The sequence below is a fragment of the Leuciscus leuciscus genome, assembly GCF_965113295.1.
Source record: "Leuciscus leuciscus genome assembly, chromosome: 8".
Lineage (NCBI taxonomy): Eukaryota > Metazoa > Chordata > Actinopteri > Cypriniformes > Leuciscidae > Leuciscus > Leuciscus leuciscus.
Genome location: NC_138732.1, coordinates 28,146,578 through 28,171,941, shown reverse-complemented (window position 1 = coordinate 28,171,941; position 25,364 = coordinate 28,146,578). Strand labels below are relative to the sequence as shown.

Sequence of the window (25,364 nt, the reverse complement as noted above, 5' to 3'; positions counted from 1 at the left end):
ATTAAAGATAGGCGCATCTATTTAATCCATAATTGATCATGTTTGTACTGTATAAGGTTCAAGCTTCAAGGACTTAAGACAAACGATGAAATATCTTTTTTGATCTTAATGTTAGATGATCTTAATGTCTTTTTTTGTCTTTATGTTAGATGTTGACTTGTATTGTTCTTCTTTAACATGCTGGAACTGTGCAACTGTCGGCATATGCGTTCACCAGACACTTTCATATAATGGATGATGTACGATCTTCTTTCCTTTTCTCCTCTTATCAGTGTGTCCTGCTTTGTATGCATTAGCTACTGCTGACACCAACGTTTTGTTATATATTGTTTTTTATATTTTTATATATATATATATATATATAGAATTACCCTTTCCACCATTGGCTGTTGGAGCCATTTGGTGTGTTTTTGTTGTATAATGACTCATTCAACATCCGACTGCAGTGACATCAAACAGTCCCAAACATAATCCAGGGCTGTAAATGACATAACAATTATCCTAATTCATTTGATCTCAGGGGGGAAAAAGTGCAGTTTGAAAAATCTATCTTGAGGTCTTTCAAAAGAGATGATGTATGGTACCTGCTCTACATTCCGAAAGTCGACTGATGCCATTTCCTCCCAAGTACGTTCTTTATTATTGCTGCCATGACAACCAAATGCATGGATTACGAGGGCACAATGAGTCGTCTCCTAATGCCCCATTCTATAATTATCTCTGACAAATGCTAGTTTACATTTCAGCTTAAGCATGCAATCACAGAGCAGTGATCTCACCCTGGTTCAAGGCTGTGCAAGTCGAGCCTCTATTCAACAGCAACTGCTGTTATGGCTTTCGGTTATCTGTTCAACAGTTAGTGCTGTCCCCAGATAATTAATACAGTGACAACTTAATCATTAATTATGTTGAGCCCCCATTAGGAGAAGGACATGACAGCCACATTTACTGTAGACATGCCACATTTTCACTGCAGTTATCCAACTAGTCGAGCCACCATGTGAAATAGACTATTTAATAATGGGTATTGTATTTGTAGAAAATTGTGTAGTAAATGATTTGCCCTATATTCTTTCTTAAACATTCAAGCATTAGTGATTCTGTCATCATTCACTTCTCAAGTTTAAGATTCCAAAAACCTCTATGACTTTCTTACTTCGGTGGAACACAAAAAGAGACGTTTTGAAGAATGTCCATTCTGCTCTTTATCTTACAATGAAAGCATACCAGCAACTGTCAAGAGATACGCATCGTACACTATTCCAAATTATGCACGTCTGGAACCATACAGGCTGTAAGTCTGTCATTGATTGATTGATTTGGTTGGTTGGTTGGTTGAGCACCTTTTTTCTTAACTCTGTAGAGGACAAAATTGACCTGATTTAAAACTTATAAAACATCTAACTACTGCTTATGTGTAACAGCTTATTAATAAAAATTTAGTGTTTATGATAATTCACTCTAATGTGATGTTAAGTTGCAAATAGACAAACTGACAATCTTTATTTTTGAAAAAATATTTATTTTATTATTTTATCCTGTTAAGCTTCACCAGTGCGTCGGCGCACTGAAGCGTTTTTTTATTTATTTATTTAGTTCAAAGTTACTATCAGATTAAATGTTTTACCTTGACAAACTATACATCATTAAAAAGATATAAGACTCAAGTTTCAGTATTTGACCACTATTGTATTCTGAGAAACTTATAGTGACAGTTATGTCTTAATTTGTGTCAGGAGTTATGAAATGGAAAAAAATGAGTCGATACCTTTAATATGAATTACGAGCGTCAGCTGGTCCATTCATAAAAAAAAAAACTCCGTGCTGTCGTCATGACAGTGCTTCACAAAACAACGTCCCTCAGGGCTTTTAGCTCAAAAATGTGCAGACTTGGAGAAATATTGATATATTCTCATAGATTCACATCATATTTCTATAGACAGGAATAATATTTATTGAATTTATACCCAAATGCGTCGATGTAATCATTATGAGCGCTTCTTACTGAGATGTGCTGTGTTTTCAATCCATACCAACAGCCTGAGGGCGCTATATGCACAATAATACTCCATATATGGAGCATGAAGAAGAGCCATAATCATGTGACCTTCAAGGACGTCACTGATAGCAGCTACCAGGGGGGCAGGGTTTCATATTATTTTGAAGTTTCCCCGGGCGCCGCCATTGGCTAGCGGACCATCACCTGCTGTTAGCATCCCATTGACTCCCATTCATTTTGGCGTCACTTTGACAGCGAATAACTTTACATCTGAGGCGTTTAAAGACTCAATTTGTCCATTATTTATTTCTAAAGAAACACGAAAATGTATAAAAGGCTCCATTACCTTGTATCTTACGTTACGGCCCCGTAGAAGCAGTTTTTGTAAAAATAGGCTAACGATTGCGTCATAACCACGTGACTCTCTGTCGCACAGTAGATAGATTACCGTATGGACAGGAGGAGAAGCTCGCGCGCAATCGGGGGGACGTGGAGGCAAAACGACAAAGTAATTAATCAGAATACTTAGCAAAAGTTGCTCCTGCTCCTAGCTCATGGACACCTCCTACTCACACTCTCCGTCTCTGCAAGTTTCGGAAGGGAATGATTCAGATTTCTCTCGGCACAGCTACTAGTAGATAGACGGGTTGCTCACGTCACATCTACGTCGTCAAGCTCAGTTTGAGTCTGCGCAGTACGCTCGACCATCAGGAAGTTAGTGCTTCTAATTGACTTCACTTGTCTCCGTTGAATCCAATGGGGTCGCTGTGTCCAGTTTATATACTGTCTATGGCAGCTACACACAAAGCTAACACAGAGATCGCTGTAATATGCAGATACAGACGTTTTGAAGACAATAAACATGATTGCAATGATTTGCATGATTGCATGATTGCAATGATTTGATTTGCCTGTGTTCTTCAAGCAATGCCAGGTATTTTTATAATAATAGATTATATTTATAATGTAATGCTAATCGATATAGACTTTATCATCGTGCATACTATAAATAATATATTTTCTGTCTGATTTTTTTTTTTATCTGAAGCCAAATTAGATCACAGAAGATTATTTAAAACACTCGACTTGCGTTATAAAGTAAGTTTGGAGCACAAACATGGTTTTAATCTCATAAATGGCCGTGTATTGATGGTGTGCTAAGCTAACATGCTAGCTAGCTCAGGTGCACCTGACACCTAGAAGTTATTCTTTTATGTTTTTTGTTTTTTCTAAATAGTAATGCTTACTGAAATGGTTTAGTGCATTTGATACAGTTTCAAATGTAAGTGAGAACTTTGATAAAATAAATTAGGGATTGAAACCCTATGAATAGCATGTGAATAGCCAGTCGTTAGTAACTATAATGCAGACAAAATATATGCATATTTAGAGCCATAACCAGGCTGGAGAGGTGTGAATGTGTACTGGGGAGACTGAGACTGAATGAGGCTCGTTTGCACCACAAAACAATAGAGACAATAGACTGAATAGATGACTCAGATGATGACTAAACATCAGTAGCATTTTTAGAGTCTAATCAAAATAAAGTAATTTGACATGATCTTGAAAAACATTTAACTAAATACAGAGTTTTAGACTTATCATTTTCAGATTTTAAATATAACATGGTCACACATATGGCTTTAGCTGCAGTGCATTTCTAGATTGCTACAGTGCCCACTTCAATTTTATTTTCATGAAGATGTTTCATAAAAATACATTTCTAATAACTTTACAAAACTTTGAAGCTATTTAAAAAAAATTATTTTCATTATGACAATAATTAATTCTACATTTACAATAAACTACCATGTGTCAGCTTTCAAATGAGATCATACTTGTGCTTTTAGTACAAAGGGTTCATGAACTGTATCTGTTTCAGTTTGGGTATGTCATTTCTGGGGATTTTTCAAAAGTGGCGTTGCAGCTTCACAGGTTATACAAAAAAAGTTTGACTAAAATCACAGCTTTGTTGTGTTACTTTTAACTTGCCACTTTTATCGTGGTTTATGTACAAGAATCAAGTATCATGTATCAAGAAATGTTTTAATTTTTAACTGTCTTCCCTGTTTTATTTTCCCTGCTTTCCATGCTGGTACAGATCTTCTGAAATAGTGCTGCACCTCAAGATCCAAAAACAACCGACGAAGAAAATCTGTGCAAACAGAAGGAGCAGATTGAAGTTGTTTACGCACAAGTAAGCTAATTTTATCATCAAATATAAAAAAATAAAAACTGCCTAACATTTCAAAATTAAATGTTGAATCCACTAAGAGGTATATAACTGTGCAAGTTTTGGTTGTGTTAATTGATCTTCTTCGCCTATGTTTTGATCATCATTCTGAATTCTATCTGGACAAAGTCTTTGACAAAAGCACAATTTTCTTTTCTTTTTTTTAACATGGCCTCTGTTCTTTTTATTATTGACTGTTGATTTGTATATTGACTGTTTCCATCATACAACAAAATATTCTGGAGGCCATGGAAATGTTATGAATATGATCAAAAATGCTGATGCTGGCTGGCAACTTTTTTAGTAAACGCTGGCGGGGAAAGAATTAATGTGACAAAGATAAGAATAGTTTGATGTGTGATATGGCATTCAGCTTTAATTTGTTTTGATTATTATGAAATTCAGGACTCATATTATATTTTAAATTGTACACTTCTGAAAAGATACACCAGCTTTGTGTGACGAAGAGGACAAAATTTAGGCTGTTTTTGACTGAACATTTCGACTTCCACTGTAGTTCCTGAACGCTCTTTTATGTTCCTGTATGGAAAAGAGCAGCATGAACATTCAACATTTCTCCTCCTGTGCTTCATAAAAGAAAAAAGTCATATGGGCTTGGAATAATGTAATAATGAATAATGTTTTTTTGGTTCAATTATTCTAACAGGTGGAGAAAATGGCTGTGCTTTTTTGCTCAGGCTGATATTTTTTCTTTTTTCTTTTCTTTTTCTTTTCTTTTCCTGAGTAGTGTAACCGTGCAAACTGTGTAACTTCAATCGTAGTATTGCTTATCTGGCTCAGAATTGCTTCACAATGATTGAGCCAAGATTCTCGGGTCTTGAGGGACTTACACATTCAGCACACGCCAAGCTAATAACAACACGATATACTCCCAGCGTTCTTGGCTATAAAACGTCTGACCACAGCAATTTGGTTGGTGCTGATGCAACCAAACAGATCAATACAGAGGCCGTGAGACCAGTGTGTGCCACATGGGTCCAGGTAGCCCATTAGGATTGAGGGATTTGTCCCCAAACACAGTCAAAGTTCTGTGATAAACATGTATCCTATGTTTACAGACATAAGTTAGCATATATTCCTCAAATATGATTTGTAATATATATTTAATTAAATATATAGTATTACAATTATATTGTTTAAATGAATTAGTTTCTGATTTAGACACTTTTTTTTTTTTTTTTACTTAGTTTTACACAAAACTTTTTATACAACAATCAAACATTTACCAACTGCTCATGTACAGTAATAATAATAATAATTCGTTACATTTATATAGCACTTTTTCTGAGACCTCAAAGCGCTTTACATGGAAGGGGGGGAATCTCCTCAACCACCACCAATGTATACCCTATATAACAATTTATGGTAACGCTTTACTTGAAGGGGTGTGCATAAGACTGACGTGATGCCTTCATAATCATGACATGACACATGTCATGAATATGAAGGAGGTTTTATGCATGTTTATGACAACTGTCATTAAGTGTCATTCACTCAATTATGACATTTTTAATGCAAATATGACATTGTTTGAGATGTCTTTATGACAACTTGACATAAACCAATACATATAACCTGTCAGTGTCTTTGTCATGACAACTTGACATTACCAAGACAGCATAACCTGTCATAAATATGTCATAAACATTACATAGCAGATTAATTATCAAACTTAAGAAACCACTTAGCTTTATGGGTTAACATTACATTAAAGTGTCATGTGGTTGGTTTTGACATTGGCTGTCATGAGGCCATTATAACAGTATCATGAATATTCTTCTTGACCTCAACTACAGTGGTACAAATTGAATATGTCATTAAAATGTCATTAAGTGTTAATACTCTGTCAAATTATTTTATAACAGTGTCATGTATACTTTTCTTGACCTCAACTAAAGTGATAAAAATTGAATTGAATGACATTTTAATGACAAATTCAGTTTGTAACACTGTTATAATGGCCTCATGACAGCCAATGTCAAAACCAACCACATGACAGTTTAATGTAATGTTAACCCATAAAGCCATGTGGTTTCTTAAGTTTGATAATTAATCTGTTGTGTCATGTTTATGACATATTTATGACAATTTATGTTGTCTTGGTAATGTCAAGTCATTACCAAGACACTGACAGGTTATGATGTATTGGTTTATGTCGAGTTGTCATAAAGACATCTCAAACAATGTCATATTTGCATTAAACATGTCGTAATTAAGCGAATGACATTTAATGACAGTTGTCATAAACATGCATACAACCTCCTTCATATTCATGACATGTGTCACTGTCATGTCATGATTATGAAGGTGTCATGTCAGTCTTATGCACACCCCTTCAAGTAAAGTGTTACCGAATTTTTCTTTTCTTTTCTTTTCTTTTTTTTCCGTATTAACTAAAACCACTTTTTTTCCCATATGGTGACACTCAGCAAAAAATGCTTTCATTTTTAATTATTTCCCTTTTTTTATTTTCCACAAATATAAATGGCAGAATTGAGAATATAATGTGATGGGGTTTAAGACTGTAACATGGTTGAAGGGACACTTTTTAATTTGAATTGCCTTCAACTTAAATTTTTGATTAAGTTCCATTAAGCAAAACTTAACTTCATATAATATAAAACACATATTAACAACATAATATAAAACACAATTCCTATTTTCTATGCTTATTCACACATTTATTGTGCAATGTTCATGTTTGTTGCCTGAAGTACATTTTTGGCACATACCAGGCTCATTGCCATTATTTTATGCAACTTGGACAGCAAGTAGACAGGTAGACAGACATATCCAGAACTGTTTTATGCATTATTACCTGTCTACATTGGCACTGTGCTGAGGGTCTAACACAGATTACAGTGACACTGTGAAAAGACATGATACATGGGTGGCTTGCGCATTAAGTTTGGCATTTTTAGAAATGTTTCTGAGCGCACTTTGTCTCTTTCACTCTCTGTATGTCTGTGTCTTTTAGACAAAGCTGTTACATTTTCATTTCTTTATCTGCAGTAAGATGAATATCCAATTACTTTGAACAGTAATGATTTCACATGGCAACAATCAATAAATGTGAACAACGGATCTCCTTCGTCAATCAGCCTCAGCGCTCTGCTCATATATTCTCGTCCGCTCATGTGGCACAAAGAAGATAAGACATCAAATAAAGCCATTAGCTGCATTCATCATCATGGCCTGAATCATGATACGCTGCTTTACCAAAATGTCTACCAAATGTCATTAACCTCCATAAGTAACAGAGAAGCCGATAAGAATCGCTCTGATATATATCGTCACTGTCTTCTAGGCCATTGAATGAGTAGAACAAAGACAAATGTTGCCGCATTATCAGAGGTTAAATGGGGTTTCAAAGGTAAGGGAAGCCTAAAATCCAGATAAATATACATATTACCACAGACTTTACAGTAAATGTTGGTCCAGTGTTATAAATCTTGATTCATGAGTGCGTCCTGGTTCAAAACTTTTTGCTAAATTAATTCTAAAGCACAGTATCTGCAACAGGACATAAAAAAATATGCTCTTTGGAACATTTTATTTCGCATAAAAAGTACATCTAGTATCCTTATAAGATCCCAACTTCACAAGATAAAATGTCTCGTCTTTCATCATAAAGAGTGCAATTGTCATCATAGATAAAATATCCTGCCAAGTATTCAGATCCTAAACCAATTCCCACATTTTTAAGTCCTGGGAACTTTTTATCATTGCATATCTCTAAAATAATGAATTATGAGTTTCAGTGATTTAATGTAGGACTGCAAAATCTTAGAAAAGGGTCATATTAAAACTTTTAAAACTACTGCCCTATTATGAAAAAAATAACTTTGGAGACAGGCTCATTTGTTTGTGCACAATACAAGATTATCAGGCCAATTTCTCCCCTTTGGTAAAATCCAGATTATCTTGATGGTTCTACAGATTATTTTATCAGATTTTCCTGTGGTGTGAGGTGTGTTAAAGGGATACTGAATCTGCTCGGAAGAACGTCAGTTGTTGAATATTTAAGATCAGAAATTCTGTTGTATGGTGGCAGTGCGATCGGCCCTACACTTCTGGGGGCCCCAAGCAAAACTTTGTGAAGGGGCCCCTGCCAGTGCATTCTTAAAAAAATAAAAAGAATAATTACCATAAACTTAATAATAATAATAATCACAATGGTTCTCTAGCTTTCTAAATGTGCGATTTACTAATGAAACTACAGCATGATAAATAAATAAAGGCATGATTGTTTCAACCCAAATTTGGGTTAAATATGGACAAACCCAACTGTTGGGTTACTTTTCTTTTCTTTTTTTTTTCTTTTTTTTAAACCCAACAGTTGGCTTTGTCCATTTTGGCCCAAATCTGGGTTGAAACAACCCAGCAATATTTAGAATGAACAAGGCTTAGGTAAACATACAAAAATACATAAATAATTCTCTAAATGAGCTAATTTTAGTCTAATGGGCATTGTTTTTAAAGTACCTGAGTCACATGACAGCTTGTAATACTGAACAGGGAAGTTTATTTCTGTCATGATTCATGTCTTGTGTTCCCCTTGTCTTGTGTGGACTTTTGTGATTTCCTGTTCTGTGCCATGTTTTGTAGTCCTTTGTAGCTGTTTTCTGTAACATGTAGGCAAGGACAAGGCAGAGAGAGAATCCACATGCAAGCACGACTTTATTAAAACAAACAGGTAATCCAGGACAAACAACAGAACTCAGGACAGGAACATAAAACAGCTACAAAGGACTACAAAACATGGCACAGAACAGGAAATAACAAAAGTCCACACAAGACAAGGGGAACACAAGACAGGAATCATGACAATTTCGTGTATACATTAAACCACGCATAATAACGTTTTGATTATTGATGTATACCAGCACAAACACAAACCGAAATGGGGCATTTCTAACGAAACACGGTGGAGGCCTGGACCTGAGTTATTGGTTTACGACTTGCTTATGAATTTATTGCTTTGTCAAGACAAAATTTTGTCAAAGACTAAAGTTTTTACAAAAATACATACATACTTCATTCTTGGGACTTTTTTTTTCTGTTCGAGAAGGATAGTTTTGTTTTGGAAGGAACAAAAGTAAAAGGAACATAGTTGTGAAGATACTGCCTTTTCTAGTATCTTTGACAGAAAAGGTAGATTCGAGATCGGCCTGTAATTGACTAATTCTGTAGGATCAAGTTGCGTTTTTTTGCGGTTTTACTCATAGCCAGCTTAACAGTTTTTGGTTCGTATCCTAATGACAAAGATGAATTAATGATACTAAGAAGAGGATCTATGACCTCTGGAAGTGAGTAAAAAAAAATAATATTCTACTCCTATAGCAATGAATTAATAGAATTTTTCCTTAGGGAGACTACAATGCACTTCCTGATGCGATACTGTAGTAGATGGTTGCATAGTTATTTTTTTTTTTTGTGAAAAAGTTCATAAAGTCATTACTGCTGTGCTGCTTGGAAACTTCTGGGCATGAAGCTTTATTTTTCATTAGTTTAGCCACTGTTTCAAATAAATACCTAGGGTTTTGATTATTTTCTCCTAAAAGGGTTGAAAAATAAGCAGATCTAGCAGCTTTTAAGGCCTCTCTGTATGCAATCGTGCTCTCTTTCCGTAAAATGCGAAATACCTCTAGTTTTGTTTTCTTCCAGTTGCGCTCCATTTTTCTGGCTGCTCTCTTAAGGGCCCGAGTGTGCTCGTTGTACCACGACATTGGACTATTTTCTTTAATCTTCTTTAAGCGCAACGGAGCAACTGTGTCTAAAGTGCTGGAAAAGAGAGAGTTTCTGTTGCAAAATCGAGTTCTTCTAAGCTATCTGGGATGCTGAGATGATGAAACTGATGAGGAAGATTATTAATAAAGCAATCTTTAGTGGCAGAAATGATAGGTCTAACTTATTTGTAACACGGGGTCGGCTTTGCAGCCTTGGCTAAATTAAGTTTACACAAGACTAGATAATGATCTGAGATGTCATCACTCTGCTGCAGAATTTCAACGGCATCAACATTAATTCCATGTGATAATATTAGATCTAGAGTATGATTACGACAAGGAGTAGGTCCTGACACGTGTTGTCCAACTCCAATAGAGTTAATAATGTCTTCTTAAGAATGTAAAGGGAGGGTCGGCTCTGTAGATTGTCACGTGGAACGAAGCGATACCCAATCAGAAAGCCACCTTTTCCTTAATTTTCCCCCACAATTTTTCTTAAAAAGCTGTCCAAGTACTATAATTGCCATTTCTTCTTGCCCGTCGTCTGCCATGTTTGTCTACTCTAAAGTCAAGTTTGACGGCGAGAGATTTTGTGAGATTACTCGTGGAAAATCTGATATCTGGTAAACAATGGACGATATCAATATTTCACTGATTTAACTCTTTTGGGGACAGAGGGCTATTGGATGTTTTTCAATGGATGCTTGACTTTAACAATTTGACCAAATGTGACTGATTGGATTAATTCCGCGATAACTGTTTTGTAATGAAGGTCTTCTTTTGATTTTTGCATGTTTTCATTTGTATTTCCAACACACATTACTATATTGCTGTAGCTGAAGCATGTCTATTATAAAGCAGAGACCGAATACTAACACTAAACCCACAGACCTTTGACAAGATGTATCATTTGTCAACATTTGTAGACAGTTGTCTATATAGTTAATGCAAACAAAAAGAGGTCTAGCCCGTGTGTGGGGAACAGTGAACAATGAAAAAGAATAATAATCTACAAATCATGCTCCCTGTAATGCAAGTCGTCTTAATTTTAATACGTGGCTCACCAAAAATGTAGTTTGCTCATCCACACTGCTTTGCTTTTTGAAACTAAAAATATGAGAGAAAATCTGCACACCATAAAATAAAAGCAAAAGGGGTGAGAAGCAGGGTAGGGAGCAATTCACAACCAAATGCTTTTCGCTTGCTTATCAAACATTAAGTGAGTTCAAATATATGATAACAGGGATGAAAGATAAAAGGAGAGCAGCACTGAAGAGGAGAAATAAAGGCACTAATTAAAGATCAGACCCACAACAACATTTAAGAGATAAATGACAGACATTTCCTTTGTTCATTTAGGTAAAAAAAAAAAAAGTTGACCTAACAAGGACAAAACTTTCTTCACATGAAGCATTACCAGGACATTTGTGAAGAATGAAACGTTTTTCAATGGTTGAAGACAATCACAGGGAGGTGCTGTGTGAAAGTTCATGTGTCACGATGTGGTAGCGCTACGTGAGCTTGTCACAACACGTGGCTTCAGAGACATGGATAGTGAAATGGTACATGACCAGACTGGAGTATGTAGTCTGATTTAACACTTGAGAAGACAATGAGTCTGTGAATGTTGTTGCAAAAGACGTGGCAGAAAGTAAAAATGCGGTGGTTGCACAAAAGCACTGCAAGACACAAACTGTTTCAGACAAATATAAGAAAAAGCAACCTGAAGGGGAATATAAAACTTGGAGAAATAAGACATTGCCCTTAATTTTGCCCCAAAAAAAAAAAAAAAAAAAAAAAAATTGCAACAAGAAAATACCATGCACTTCAGTTACAACAACCTGTATAACTGAGTGTACTGATATACTGTTAATATACTGTATGTAAACAGTCCTACTCGACCCACTTTGAGAGGGAATCGAACCGTGATCTCCGGCGTAGGAGGCACGCACAGCTCTTACTGACCGTCATACGTTACATATAATACATTCAGTGGCCCCAAAGATTATTTAGCCATGTAAAAGTACATGCATTTCTTTGCATTTGCATCATATAACTAAATATATGCTCGGAGAGATCAACTCACCATGAAATCAAAACGACTTTTCTTATTTAATTAAGATTTTTTTAATGGAATATTGAAGTATTTATTATAAATGATTTATGCGTGCACATCATTAATTTATTTTAAAAATGCATGTGCCCTCGCAATCTTTAATCAAAATAACTTCCCCTCCCTCTTGCAGCATAATCACTTCTCTTCTCTGATGATGTTTACTGGTGCGAGGGCGGGACATCCTGTCACTCACATGAGATCCACCAGTAGCAAACCACAACCATCCAATCAATTCCACATGGGCAAAATCAAGTCCCACCCAACATTTTTTCTTGTTCCAGAAGCCGTTTCACTTGGATATACTTGGATATGTATTTCCGTGGCGCAACGCTGCCCGTGCGACTCGTGACACAGGCTCCGTGTTTGATGTTTGTTTTGTTTGTTTTATATCAAGTGTATTATTATTTATATACGAGATGGCTAACTTCTGGTCAATTCTGGGCCTTCTGGTGTTCATTTCTCAACCAATATTGGCTCTGTGGACAATGCCAACAACTCAGACTGGAGCATGTATATCAACCGTGAACAATCTAGTGTATTCATGTGGACTATTGCTGGATTTGCGCCCGCTTGCTGTTCTGCCGACAGCGGATTCAAAACTTTTAAAAAATGTCCCAAAATGTCTTTTGGTTGGGATCAGTTGGAAAAAGTCTAAAGTGAAACGGAGGAAAAGGGGTTTGAGAGGAGGAATACTCAAAAGGCTACGGAGAAGAGGTAGTAGACTGCCCTTACCTGCTATCACCTTATCAAATGTTAGATCCCTGAGAAATAAAATTGACGAGCTGTCTGCATTGATCAAATATGATGGGGATTATCGTCGCACAAGCCTTTTCTGTTTTACTGAGACATGGCTCTCCCAGGAAACAGCGGATTTTCACCTTGATGGATTTACTTTGATTGGGTTTGATCGAGATACTTTTAAAACTCAGAAAACTGTGGGGGGCTGTGTATGGCTGTGGATAACAGATGGGCAACAAACTTTACGCTGAGGGAAACCAATTACTCAAAACATTATGAAATCATAGTGGTTTCCTTTTCGACCACAGAGAGAATTTACCCAAATAACCGTGAGACTGGTGTACGTCCCGGGACCTGATTTTATGTTAGCTGCTGAAAGCAGTGCATACACTTTTAATAATATTGTAAATAGAGTTTGCGATCAGCCGGTGTTTCTGCTCTGATATTTTAATCGATGTGACGTTGCTACACATCTGCCGAATCTGGAGCGATATGTCACGTCTGTCACTAGGCTGGACAAAACACTGGACTTGTGCTATGGAAATATGCCAAGCGCTTGCATCTCCAGGGTACGCCTGCCTCTTGGTCGTTCTGATCATAATGCTGTTCTGCTTCTACCTCGATATAAGCAAAAATTTAAAACTGAGAAAGTGCAAACTAGGACTATCCAGGTATGGGACTTTGATTCCACTGAAATACTAAAATGATGCTTTGAAGTTACTTTTTAAGGACTGTGAAAATGATGTAGATATGCTCAATGCTTCCATAACTGGATACTGTATGTAGATTTTTGCGTAGACAGTGTCATTCCTGTAAAACATGTGAGGTGTTACCCTAACAACAAGCCCTGGGTTACAAAAGATCTGAAACATTGTTTGAATCGTAAAAAAAATAAAAATAATTAAATGCTTTTTTAAATGGAGATAGATATGGTTTAAACCTTTTTCCAGAAATAATTTGAAGCAAAAAAATTAAGGTCAAACAGCAAAATAAACGTAAGGTCGAGGAAAAGTTTACAATGGGTAATGCATGGATGGCCTGGTGGGGCCTAAACACTATGATGGGAAGAAACCAGAAGCAACACAATATCCAGTGCGAACTGAATAAATGTTATGCTCGTTTTAATAATAGCTATTCAGATGAGCACTGGACTCCTACAGAGCATCCTGACTTTTCCCCCATAATAATTGAGGAACAGATTGTGGAAAAGGTTTTAATGCAAGTCAAACCCCAAAAGACATAGGGGCCGGATGGAATAAAGGGTGTAGACTTGGAATTTAGTCTTTCCCCTTATTATTAGATTCACAGGACCGGACACCAGTTATCTTGCCAAGAAGAATCTTTTATTCTTATATGTCAGGAGAGAAACTCTGAGAAGATGTTACATTCATGCCAGGTCTATACGTTCTCGTATTTCTCTTCCCTCACATCTCTTAGTTTCTCTCTCCTCTCTTAGTTCCTCTCTCCTCTCATAGTTTCTCTCTCCTCTCATAGTTTCTCTGATGTGTACAGTAAGATTGAGCTTATATACATCACTGAGAGGCTTCCTTTTATGGTAACAAACTATATTGCTTGAGCTTTAAAAAATGGAACGTATATGTCATGTGAACACATGGCACAATTCACTTCCATATTAAGAACATATCTTTGTTGCTTACATCTGCATCAGTTGCAAACATGTTACATTGTACACACCCTCTACAAAATATAGCTCACCCACCTGTCTCATGTGACATGATCTTCACATGGTTCTATGCTATCTATAGTCTCATCATGCACTCAACACAGACACATAACTCTGGCTTGACAAAATACATTATGAAATTATTATGAAAATGAACAAAGAAAAATAATACAAATACATAACATTAAACAGTACATTTTTAGTCTTCAAGGGAAAGGTACTGAGGGAATGTGCATCTCAGCTGAAGGGTGTGTTGAAACAACTTTTTCAGCTGTCTCTTGACTTTAATGTTGTACCACAGGCCTGAAAGGAAAGTACCATCATCCCATTACCAAAAAAGGCTCATGCTAAGGTGCTTGAGGACTATAGACCAGTGGCTTTAACATCTTTGCTCTATAAGTGTATGGAAAGAGTGGTTTGTCAGCGACTCTCCCAGGCAATGTCTGGCAAACTTGACCCTTTGAATTTGCTTATAGAACTGGGCGTGGAGTTGAAGATGCCACCCTCACTATGCTGGACAGGGCTGTAAAGCATTTGGACTTGGCAAATTCATGCGTTAGGATTTTATTTATGGACTTTTCTTCTGCCTTTTAATACTGTGAATATAAAAACACTTCTGAGGCGTCTGGATGAGCTACATGTGCATCAAACATTGATTTTATGAATTAATAGTTTTTTTTTTAATGGGACCTCCCACAACATGTGCTGGTAAATGGCAAAAAGTCAGAGAATGTGGTTTTTAAATCTGGTCTCCCACAGGGATGTGTTTTATCCCCAATTCTTTTCTCTATTTATACAAATAAGATAACCTGTAATAATGATAATTTGATGCTTATAAAATATGCAGATGACATGGAACTGGTGAGATGTGTGAAGGATACCCAATCACTGGACATTTATTTTAATTTTATTAATTATCTCACAGCCTGGATGGAGGAGAGTTCTTTGCAGCTTAATATTAACAAAACCCAAGAAATGTGTTGTGGGGCTAATAATGCACGTACACTTTGTTACTTAATGGAGAGGAAGTTGAGCAGGTGGGATCTTTTAAATACCTGAGTACAAATATTGACTCCCAGTTTAAGTTTGATAAGCATTCAGAAAGTGTTTTTAAAAAGGCTTATCAACGTCCAGGCTTACTGAGGAAATTGAGGAGTTTTAATATTGAAAAGGACATTCTGATAGTGTGTATAAGGGCCCTTTCACACCTTTTCAGTTTGGTCCGAATCAGAATTACAGGTGTGAAAGCTCCCCCGGACCACAGTCCGAACCAAACAGACGAAATTTGGTCCGATGAAAAGAGGTAGTCTCGGTCCGGATCAAACTGAACAAAGGTTTGGTTAGTTTCTAGTGTGAAATCATTTTCTGTGTGGTTCGGACTTTCAGACCATTTACAGGAAGTTCCGGTGGTTCTCGCGTAGCCTAAACGACTGAAGAAGAATATTTATGTGCAGATCTGTCAGTCCTGCCCACAGTGTTTCTTCCAACGCGCGCGCACACATTTTTCCTGTGTCCTGCCGGCGACGATAAAATGTTCGCACAACGAGGACGTTCATTTGGCGAATTTGAACTCGCCTCGAGTATAGTTTGTACTGCAGGGAGTAATGCCAAAATAATGAAAGTAGTGGCAACGATATGCGTCTGTTCATTCATTCTTGTCAAAGCTACCCGCCAAATTGACAACACGCTGACGTCAGAGGCGCACGTCCGTTTTCAAACCAATCAATGTCAAGATGCAGCCCATATAGATGATGACAACAGGACGCAAGTACGTCATGTAAAATTCTTTAGTGCGCTCGCATAATTGCAATGTGAAACCAAACCAAAACTAACCGAATGTTTACAATGTATCAAAATATGAACTTTGGTTCGGACCTTGGTGCGGACTTTCAGGTGTGAAAACGCCCTAAATCACTCATTGAATCTGTGCTCACTTTCAACATTGTATCCTGGTACACCTCTCTTTCTGTTAAATGCAAAAACAGACTTTAAAGGATTATAAACATGGCTGGTCAAATTATTGGTGAGAAGCAAGTAACTCTGTCTGATCTTTACACTGGCAGTAAAAAGGAAAGCCTCCGTTATTGTGACAGATTCTTCCCATCCCCTGTATAGTAAATTTCACGTACTTCCGTCTGGTAGACGATATAAAGTACCTTTGGTGAAAAAGGCCAAGTATAAGAATACTTTTATTCCAACTGCCATTGATATTTTAAATAGGAAATAGGAGGGGAGGGGGGTTATCTTAAATTGTTGTTGTGTGGTTGTCTCTTGTATTGTTTGTTGAGCCCTTGTCTAAAGACAATGTTTTTTTTTTTATTCGAATACATTACATTAGGAAATAAAAGGCTATCACAACTTTAGTTTCATGCCGGCTTTAAAGGAAAGATTGACTGCACTTTTGACAGCATTGCTTTATCTTGATAACCTAATAATATTACCTACATAATTCTAGTAAATGTGGAATGAATGCTAGGAATGAATGTTTTCACTGGTCTTAAGCTGCAGGTATCAGGTTAAGAGTTGTTAACTGTGGCTTTAAATGAAATTAAGTGGAAGCTCTGCATAGTGGATGCAAAATTAGTATGTATGGTGAGGGATTGCAAGAACAAAAGACTACACTGCACTAATTCAGAGTACATCCTGAGGTGAATCCAGTGTAGGTTTTGTCTGCCATATAAAAATAAATAAATAAATAAACTACTATTGTTAAAAATATGCTCAGGAAAACAAATTTACAAGCTATTAACATATTATTAACACATAAATAGTGTTTTTTAGAAGAAAAAAAAAAACTGAAATAATTAATTTAAATAACCCTGGCAATATGATGGTTGATGGACTAACTTTTCTTGTGGGTTAATTATCTGAAAGGCACTCTATAAATGAGATTACTCATGGATGTCCACTACAGAAATGTAATATCATGACTTACGTCTGCACATACAATATGAATGCACATTCATTATGCTATCTCTTAATGATTTGTGGAAAATTGAATAATAGACAAAACAGACTCTGAATGGATGTACCCTGTTGCTGTCACAAAGAAGACAGGTGGCATACACGTGTAGATCTGAGGGATTCTAACAAGGAGGGTTGTCCAGTGTTACCTAGACAACAGGATCATTTATGGAGCATCAACTTATCCACACAATACTGACCTATGTGCCGGGTTGAGCCAGACTAATGAGGCTGGACTGAACCTCAATAGACAAATGTCAGTTTCACCAGATGAGTCTGAGCTTGAGGGTCCATATCCGGCTTATACTCGTGATGACATTCTTAAAATCATTGTGAATTATTGTGCATACGTGTGACATAATGTACATACATAGTGTAATGAGATTTATATGTTTTTGAAAATAGCCATATAAAATGAGAAAAAAGCAACATAAATAAATAAACAAACAAACAAACAAACAAACAAACAAATAAATAAAACCACCAGTAGGTGCTGACATTTCACAGTTTTAATAAGCGAGTCATTGAATCATTTACTCAACCAGTTTGTCCAAAATGGCTGGTTTATTCAGGAATCTGATCTGGAAACGCATAACTGTCTTTATGAATGGGTCGTTGAATCATTCACTCAACTGATTAGTTCAAACGCAAATTCATTCATTATCAAAAACACCATTGTGTGTTGCTCTGAGACGTGCAACCATTCTGTTGTGGTGTTTTGGAACCATTTTGCTGGCAAAACATAACAACATTTTAATTGCATTTACCAAAGTGTTACCATAGTATTATAACTAATAAGCCAAATATAAAAATTCTACGAGCTATACTGTAGAGGTAAGTGCTGTTGAGGACAGTTAGATACAGGGTAATTGTGGGAGAGAAATAGAGAGAGGGAACAGGACATGATGTACGCAGAATTGAAACCTGTGTTCCGTGAGCATGTGCACACAGTGTCACAACTCTGGTCACACGCTAATAGTTTTTAATCTCAAACTCTGCTTACTGTTGTCTGACCTCTACTGAGTAAAAAAAAAACAAACAAAAAAAAACATAACCTTTCATAAATAACAACTAGGAGAAGAAAAAGCTGTTGAATGCAGAAACTAAATAGTTCATTGTATAAAAAGAAGCAATTTGGCTGCTGAGAAATACTCTCATTGATCTTTCTTTCTTTCTTTCTTTCTTTCTTTCTTTCTTTCTTTCTTTCTTTCTTTCTTTCTTTCTTTCTTTCTTTCTTTCTTTCTTTCTTTCTTTCTTTCTTTCTTTCTTTCTTTCTTTCTTTCTTTCTTTCTTTCTTGTAGACTTTTGCATGAAGGCTATGGCAAATTTAACATCTGTTTTGATGGCTGTTAATTGTTTATACAGTATTTAAAAACATTGGGAAACCATGCAGATGTGTTAATGCTAATTATCAGGAAATAAATGGGTATAATTAGTCAAAATGAATGATTTTTAATGATTTGTTTTGTTGCACAGCAAATGTTGGGCTTCTTTTAATTGCAATGCAGCAAATGTATCTTCCTGTCATTCAAATTTAAAGGCCAATACAACTTCCTGTCCACTGTGGCCGGTTCAACTCACGAAATGTAAGGAGAGCTGGTTCTGAAATTCAGAAGTCTGTTTGACTGAGACTTTCACGTACAGACACTGTTTGTACCGAAACCGTCATATTCTGAAATGCACATCTACATCTGCACTGGGATAGACGACGACTGTCAGGTTGTATGTCACTCTTGTGATGATCTTGCTGTTGTTAATAATTCAGTTGTCTGCATGAGGGACTTGTTGTTTCCAAGTTATTGCCAGATACACTGTTGTTACTCTGCATCAGAGAACTATACTGATCATATCGGATCTGGATTTTGACATTTTCAAGCCTGTATGGTCTGACTGACTGAATGGATATTGCATGCCGTTCTTCAGCCTCCTCAATAACAGGAAATCTAGGAGTGCTGGGAACTGATGCTCCAGTTTTATCTCATGTGTCTAGAGAGGTATTAAACATTTGAAGATCTCACTTGAGCCCTGGAACCAAATTTAGCAATACAACACACTGACTGCATTGATCCAAAGACAGCCCTTGGACATTCCGTCTATTTTTTTTTTGATGGACAACACTTTGCTCTACAATTACATTTACACTTCCAGTAGGAGACATGGCCTGGACTGCAAATCTTCTGCTGAACATCCTGAAAAGGATTATGTCATCTGGAACAGCGGGGAAGATGAAAATCTAATTTCTGTTGGATGATGGGAACACATGGAAAGCTACAAGTCTTGCTGTAAGTTGACCTTAAACATTGATGCTGAGAAGACACTATAGTGTGACAGAGCTTAACCTTCTGCCTGTGCAAGTGAAAGAAAAAAAAATATTCAATCGGACTGGAGACTATTTAGTATTTAAAATGAAACAGTCTACCAAACATGAGCTTGAATGTTAATCAGGAAATCATACAGTGACAGTAATTGACTATTTTGTGAATTCTGAACCCAGAATACTGATATATACAGAATGTTTTGAAATGTTCCTTTATTTTAAAAAGGGGACTGTAATATTGTACTGACATACACTTCAGTTCAAGCTGCTGTGTGTTGTCATTTGTAGTAAATGTCATTCATCATGATGGGGTCTAAACAGAGCAGACTCTCTGTGGAGAGGCAACAAGAGCTCGCTTGACATGGTCTGGGTGGTTTAATTCTGTAAAAAGTCACTTGCCTCTTCTAATTTACTGCACTTCCCAGATTCTCTCTGCCAACTACATGATGCAAATTCAGCTCAAGCATTCAATCCCACCATGTGATCAATAGACTGAATCTAATTTGATATCAAATCCATTCAAACAATATTTCAACAATATACTGTCAACTATTTGACCTATTGGTCAAAGTTTGTCTGGTTAGCATGGCCCTGTTTGCTTTTGCTGTGAGATGCTGTAACCACACAATCTTTTTATTTTATTTTATTTTTAGGAATGAAAATGCTAACGGACAGCTTTCTCCAGGCATTATAGATCTGCAGGCACCTGGTAGTCCACATGGAGCCTGTCAGTTGCCTGGAGATCACATCCTATAAATAGCCTAATCCTATTCTTAATTTCCTTCTTTCAAAATACCTAAAATGGCACTATTCTATATCATATTCCATTCAAAGTGAAATGTCCAGTGAGTCCAGCTAAAAGCATTTTCAGTTGTGTCCAAAACAGATGAACGTGAATCTGGCAACGTTCGTTTTTTATTTTTATGTTGGTTGTTGTATGTAAAAATAAATAAATAAATAAATAAATACATTTAAAGGTGTCATATAATGGCACATGCACTTTTACAAGTTGATTGCACTGAAATGTGTGTTGGCAGTGCCTGTACACAACCATCATAAAATGATCAAAATCCATCCAGTGGTTTTTTTTTTAAATCTCTTTATACGTTTCCCCCCCTCTCAAATCAAGCCGTTCGACCTAGTGACGTCACACAGTCGGATGCCCCTCCCGCGATTGTTGATTGACAGGAGCGTTTCAACACAGACCCGCCCTTGCTCGTGAGCGAGCTGCCTGTCTGTCATCATACTCCGCGCGTCATTGTTGATACTGGCACTGTCTATGGAGCAGAATAGCGTCTAAGCGATTGTGGTGTTCTGTTCTTGGGTGTAATAAGGAACACAGCAGTCATTTTGACGAACCGCTGAAGACGCAGTGGCTGAGTTTGTTTTCGAAGGGAATATTCCCCACGATCAACGTCAATGCTTTCATGTTTGCGCAAATCATTTCACACACCAGACTGCTCGAGGGTTAGTAAAGCTGTTTTTTCTAAAGAAGCTGCTCCTGAAAAAAGGATCGGTACCAACTATTCGTGTTCGTGCTGCACCTCCAGAAAAAGAAGTGAGTGTAACATTTTATTAACCTTTATATTATTATTTATATGAATCTTTGCAAATCGCTTGCACGCTTCACGATGAATGTGGCTGTTTACACTCAGGGTACATTACGGCATGTTTTCTATGTACGACGTTCTCGATATAATTCATTATCCCACTTTTATAATGAACAACGCGTTATGGTCATTGTGTTATTGTGTTACAAACAGAGGGGCGGGGTGAGCAAAGCTCATTATCATTTAAAGACACATGCACTTAAACGGCGTGCTGAAAACGGAGCTGTTTTTGACCAGGTAAAATGAGTGTTTTCTTACAATACTAATGAGAATTTTTTATTAAAGTATATTACACATTTTTTATTTAGACCCTAAAGAATCATATTAGCTTGTACAAAAATGGCATTATATGACCCCTAAAAAAAAAAAAAACACTGTACCACCAGTGTTGCCAGATTGTGACCTCTGTATGATCAATAATGAAAAAAAATCCCATATTGTACGATAATTTCAGAATTGTATGACACTTCAAATGATGGTTGTTGTAATCACAGGGCTTCTATACCTTTGATCTAGTTGTGGATTCTACGTCTACCGTCATGATTGTGAGGAGAGCGTGAACGTGGTGTTACGCTTGTCTTCCATATCATGTCATGTTATGTCTTCTCGGCCAATCATCGTGGAGAATGACTCTCTCATGAGCACAGGTTAATGTTCTTTTTGTATATTGTATTCAAAGTTCTATATCATTAACATCATGTCATCTCTGTATGTTTTGCAAGAAAAAGTTTTTTTAAAAAGTTAACGTACAGTACCTTCCGCGACGCTTAGGTCAGTTTTTTTCCAAGCTGAGGTCGATAGTTTGGCAATAAAGTAATTTTCAGGTCGTGTTAAAAATGGTCTGTCTATAAATCGCTGTATTCTGTACGTTTGACTCGTGTACAATCATTTTCTTCCAAATATGGTAATTTTGAGCTGAAGTTTAAAATCATTGGTTACCCGTAAGCCAATCACATAACGTTTGGTTATGACGTGTGTTATGCGCTGGCTCAGCCGCATCTAACTTCCACTGTAAACACATGTATGATGTGAAAACAAAACCATCGAGCGAAATACCAGAGTGAACATGGCTGTGAACGACTTTTGCAGATTATGTGAAGTAAATCTACGCATCCATGGTACAATCAGCGTCTACGTCACGGCTCTCAGCCCGCCCTCTGTTCGTTGATTGGCCGGCTGCTTTTAGGCCGGAGGAAAACTGGGAGATAGGTCGCTATCTCAGACTGAGTACAGAAGCGAACTGAAATTGAGCAGAAGTACGAAGTCTGACGTAGTCAGGCTAGTTTCACAGGACTCGTTCCTGCAATGCTGTACCAGCTGAGCTACAGAGCAAGTTTACTATGTCAGAAAAGACTGATTATATGATACAGACATCAAAATGTATTAGTTTACAAAAGTCAAGTCATGTCACCTTTATTTATAAATAAAGGTGCTTTATACAATACAGATTGTTTCCAAGCAGCTTTACAGTGTTAAACAGAAAAAAGGCCACATTTCACTGTTGTTCTGTGTCAGTTCAGAGTTGATTCAGATCCATTGTAAAGATCATCAATTATTAAATTAGTTTATTTAATCCAAAAAGCAGCTCTGCAAAAAAAAAAAAAAGATGTTATCGTCCAGCTAAGTGCAGTTCTCATACAACAGCGTCAGTACAGTCAGATCAATAATATTGTTGAATATTAAGTGTCCCCAATTCAAGCCAGAGGCGACGGTGTAGAGGAACCCAAACTGCAGGTGACAGAATGGAGAAAAAACTAAAATCATTGGGAGAAACCAGACTCAGTCGTGGGGCAGTTCTCTGGCCAATGAACGAACACGGTGTCATTAGTACAACATAGTATTGTGCAAGGCTTTTAAGCAAATAAGGCAAATAAGCATTTTTTTTAATAATCTGCGTCTTTAATCATTAGTTTTGTGTGAAAAGGAATACAAGTTGTTGGTGTTTTACTGCATCTAGTGTTCATTTAATCTAGAAACATGTTTTGCAAAAATGTAGGTAGAGGCAGGTTTTTCCAATGAACTTGTGTTGATTATTTTTCATAGTTGTACATTTATAGCTTTTTTAAAGTCCCTGCCCTGCTGCTGAGCCAGATGACTTAGTCACATTATGACATCCTATTACAGTATTTTTGGCTAGACAGTCGCCCCAATCAGTTTTCACCCAGCTGCTGAAATTGCAGTGCTTTCCATAGCTACTAAAAGTAATTTCAGAAAATCTCAAAACTCTTGCTCATTGTTTATCCAGTTTGTTTGATCATTGTCTTGTTCTGATTGTTTTTCTATAGGAGGTGAAACGATACTGAAATATAAAATTGTCAGGAAACGTGGAACTGCTTCATAACCTTTCAGCTAGAAGATTGTTTAACACCTCCAGAGAGCGTCTGTCAACCAATCAGAATGAAAAATTCAATAATGCTATATAGAAAATAAATGTAGTGCTTGTGAGAGATCATTAATAGTATCGAGTCAGGATATCATGAGGTATCATTATTTTTCCATGGACAGATATGATAGTAATAAAAAATGAATACAACAAATGGATATCTTTCAGGAATATAAAAGAACTAGCTGGTGTTATACTTTGGTTCACAATGTGGTTAGAGACCCCTGTTGTAAATGTTCATGGTTTGGGTTTGACCTTAGTCTGTTGCTTTTTGCTCTAACAAAGTGCATTGACAGTGTGTTAACTAAAATTAACACCAGTGCCTAATATGACAACCAAGTGCAGATTATTACACCCTAAAAATGTAGAAGTAGGATGAATTAATTTTAGCATATGGATATTATGTTGGGAGTAATTAGAGGCACGTCTCCTTACAGGAGTGCGTTTGACCTTTTGAATTGTTTTAATTCCCTCAGCCAACTGGTGCTGTTCAACACAAGCCACCTTGTGAACGTGCACCTCTCTGTGTAATTAACCGCAGTCTCTTGAGGTGGGATGAGAGTGTGTGAACTAAGGATGAAAAATGAATTCATTACTGAATAACTTGCATCTGGTCACACTTTCTTAAAGCCTATGACTGTATATGACAAAAACAGCCAGTTCAAATTTAATTGGCTTAAAATCATAGATAGAACAGAACGCCCCCTACACAGTATTTTAGGGATGTTGAAGCAGTAATGGGACAGTGGCACGCTGGATTTGTGCTTATTTTCAGACTTGAGTCTGTCATTCTGTTGTTGTGTGATGATTTATATACTTACAGCCCACCATAATGTGCATCCTGCTTTGTGTGTTGAAATGATACATAAACATAGACTGAAAAACAGCCAACTGTTCATGTCGAGTTGAGATGTTTTGCTTAAATATGTACAGTGCTTGCAAAAGTAACTCAAATAAAGGCGTCTGCTGTTTCTAGTACCAAAAGGAAACAGCTGATCTTTGTCATGCTCAGTTAAACCATTTAATGCCGCCATATAAATAAGGATATCAAAAGAGAATCTAGGAATGTTGAATTTAATAATGGCTCTAAAGTGGGCCAAGTATACAGCATGGTCCGAGGCAGGGGGTTTCAAACTGGGGTCTGCGGGTGCCGCAAGGGGTGCTTGTAAAAAGAATAAATATGCATTAACGCATCTTTTTATTTTTTATTTTTTTTATTTTTTTATATACTGCTTTATTAAGACTGTTTAGAAATCGTGAGATTACTCACAATTATTTTATTCTAGAGACACAGATTGGTTTCTCTTCAGGTTTATGGATCTGAAAGTACATAGTGGTATATAGAAAAAAAAATTCAACCCATTAAAGAGTTAGTTCACCCAAAAATGAAAATTGTCATCATTTACTCACCCTCATGTTGTTCCAAACCCGTAAGGAAACTCAAAATAAATTGCGTTAAAAAGCATATTTTAGGTTGATCCAGCTAGCGCGCATGTGCAGTCTCAAGCGCGTGTCATGTTTCTATGGCAACCAGTTACCAGAGCTTCAGTGAGGGACCGCCAAACCGCGC

At 36.7% G+C, this 25,364-nt stretch overlaps 1 long non-coding RNA gene across 1 annotated transcript in view; it reads right to left on the bottom strand.

Moving 5' to 3' along the window:
* Positions 1-2,134: 2,134 nt before the first annotated feature.
* LOC309505175 overlaps positions 2,135-25,364 on the bottom strand; it is a 336,588-nt gene continuing 313,358 nt past the window's right edge. The window contains exon 2 of the long non-coding RNA XR_014208353.1: positions 2,135-2,764. This is a non-coding gene — a long non-coding RNA (uncharacterized lncRNA). The remainder of the gene's footprint in view (positions 2,765-25,364) is intronic.